This window comes from Theropithecus gelada, chromosome 17 (genome assembly GCF_003255815.1).
Source record: "Theropithecus gelada isolate Dixy chromosome 17, Tgel_1.0, whole genome shotgun sequence".
Taxonomy (NCBI): Eukaryota; Metazoa; Chordata; class Mammalia; order Primates; family Cercopithecidae; genus Theropithecus; species Theropithecus gelada.
Window position 1 is genome coordinate 19,850,832 of NC_037685.1, and position 3,077 is coordinate 19,853,908.

The 3,077-nt window shown below is 45.2% G+C and overlaps 1 pseudogene; it reads left to right on the forward strand.

Moving 5' to 3' along the window:
• Positions 1-1,076: 1,076 nt before the first annotated feature.
• LOC112611142 lies at positions 1,077-2,588 on the forward strand (annotated as a pseudogene).
• Positions 2,589-3,077: the final 489 nt, after the last annotated feature.

Consider the following 3,077-nt stretch of genomic DNA (forward strand, 5'->3'; position numbering starts at 1 on the left):
CATATATTTACCAAATATTATAATGTTTACTTTTTCCCTTACAGAATCAAATGCCTGTTTTAAAGAAAAGGAAAAATATAGAAAACCAAGAAACACAATCCATTGCCAGAACCCAACATTAAGTATACTAACAGTTGAGTTTTAAAAACATTTTCATTCTAATTTTTAAATCTATACAACAGGTGTTTCATGCCAACTTGTTGGGGCAGCGCTCTCTGAGGTGGGCGGCTTCACAAGTGTGGTCCACTCCAGGTTTTAGAATTTGCCACTTGTTAGAGCCCGGTCAGCCCGAGGTGAAGGAGGAAAAAACGGGAGGAAAATGGCGGCCAAGGCCGCACCGGCGGAGACAGCAGCGTACGCAGGGAGTGGGGCCCCCGCCAGGCCGGGCTGGGAATAGAATCTGTCCCCAGCAGCGAGGCTGGCACTGATCCCCTCCCAGTCATGGCCACTGAAGTGTCTGTGCCCAACCGTGAGGCCGACGCCCAGGAGCCCGCTCCTAAGGCAATGCCGCTGCTGCCGCTGCGGGGAGCTTGCCCGCAGCCTGAAGGCAGAGGGCCCGGAGCTGGAGGCTGAGGGGAAGCTGTCGGAGAGGGTGACGGATCTGAGGCAGCCACGCCTCTCAAGAGTCTGACCTTACCCGCCTTTGCCTGCCTCGCCTCCGAAGCATCCCAGCTCCTGAGGAATGCGAGGAGACTCGGTATGCCTCCTGCCGCAGCACCTGGGGACTCGTGCCGCCGTCGGGCAGGGGCGGCGAGGGGGGGACTTCTTGGTGTCGCAGCTGACCCCGGGCTCGGAGGTGCAGGTCACGCTGCATTGAGGACGTGCTCATCTTGTCGTCCTTCCTCGGGTAGACGCTCTTCTCCGGGGTCCTCGTGGATCTGTTCAAAAGAGACCATGAAACATTTGGTGCCATAGCCCAACTTTTGGTGGGAAACATATACAGCTCTTCTGGTGATGCTGTTTGGGCTCGCATCCCTGTGACAGTATTTCCCAAAAGGGACTATAAAGATAACCCGTAGCCATGTAGCTTCAACCTCATACATTCCAAGAAGGGACGGAAGTCAAGTGTGAAGTGAATGGTACTGTTCTCAGTGACCTTTTTCCTGCCCTACCTCGTGTGCTAAGCTTGCCTGAAAGCCTGTGGACTTCCAAAACATCACCTCTTTCCCATGAAGGACCCCCTTATCCTCCCTGCTCTATCAGAATCCATCTAACCAATCAGTACCTCAGCCCCCTCCTCAGAAAATTAAGCTACCCAAACGAAGATATTTGGGGAAGAACCCACTTCAATAATCCCATTAAACTGTGACCTAGGCAAGTCGTATGTGATAAATGTTTAAAAAAAAAATGCTGTTGTTGAAAATAAAATTAGAAAAGGTAGTAATGCAAGTGACTGCTAAATATGACAGTAAAAAACGGAGATATGAAAATGTACCTACTGTGAACAAAAAAGTAAAAACTGGCCATAAAGTGGATGGAAAAACCCAAAATGAAAGCCAGAGAAGAAATTCTGTGGTTATGGTTTCAAATACTGCTCACAGAAGAGGCAGAGTAGTAAATGTTTCTGCTCAGGTAGATAGGTCAAAAGCTCAGTTAAGTACTAAAAATCTGCTCCTAGAGTAAGAACATGGATCATGCAAAAGCTCAGGGAATTGTCAAAAATTGCCAAGGAAAAGGCATAAGAGAAGCAAACTGAAGCCTCTACTCCAAAAATGCACATTCGAAAGTCCATTTCATGGGCCAATATCAGAATCCTAGTCAGGTGCCCTTCTGCCCAGGTTTCATTTAAAAACACAGAGGTACAGGAATGAAGAAAATGACTCTTCTCTGAAGACAGGACTCGAGGAAGTGTGGAGTGCAGAGATGGTCCCCAACTCCAGTCTTGCTGCACCTCTATGCGCTCACCAGGTAAAGGCCTTCTGAAAATCAGAGTCCCTGAAAAGGCCGGGAAGAGGCCAGCAGTGAGAGGTTCAGGACCCAACTGAAATGCATGCTCCTGGTGAACTGGATGAACCATAGACATTGGACAAAAAGGGCAGCAAAAGCATTATCTTTGGACTTAAACCAAAAGATATCTGACACTTCCCATGCATCAGTGTGTAGCATTGATAGCATAGATGATTTGAAATCATCCAACTCTGAATGTAGCTCCTCGGAAAGCTTTCATTTTCCTCCAGGCAGTATGCATGCACCTTCCAAATCCTTCACTTCCTTCTCGTCAAAGGAAGAGGAAAATTTCAGTAATTCCTTGAAAATGAATCTTCCAAAATTGTCTCTAATTGCATCATACCACATGGCAGGACCATATGTGTTGGGGACATTGTTTGGGCCAAGATACATGACTTCCCTTGGTGCCAGCCCCTGTTCTTACTAAAGATAACGGCCTTTTAGTCCTATAGGAGGACTGTATTTTATGGTTCAATTCTCCAGCATTTTTTTTCTCTCTTCTGTACCTTTCTCACTTTTTAGAAAACTTCCAGACACACTTGAATAAGAAGAGAAGGGGCCTGTATTGCAAGGCTATTACAGAGGCAGCTAAAACTGACAAGCAACTGACCTCTGAAGTAAAGGCTCTGTTGACTGTTTGAAACATAAACACAGTAAGGTAGGCAAGACCATTGGAAGTCGTCATAGATTTTCAGTCTGTTTAGGAATAATTTCTACTACATAACTTGGCCAAATTGGAGAGAGATTGCACTGAATTGGCTATTTTAAAAAATACTTACCTTATAGCCATTTTTAGACTCAGAAGCTTAAACTGAACATGTAATCAAAATTTTGTCTTAAGGAAGTGAGATTTTAGGAATATTTTTCAGTTTTGAAGTCTAAAACCATTCCAAGGCATAGAAACCATAGCCTCAAATTGAAATTGAATTTTCGTGAGGACTGTTACTTGTTATTTGTACCTAATACCATGTGTGTGTGTGTGTGTCTATATAAAGTATAGCCTGTGACTATGGAACATGGACACAGGCTGCATATTGGGGATTGCTGTAAGGGCTGCTGAGGTGCAGGAATAGTGTGGATATTTAACGACTACTTATTTTTAATGTATTTTTATTTCAGTAGCTTGAGGG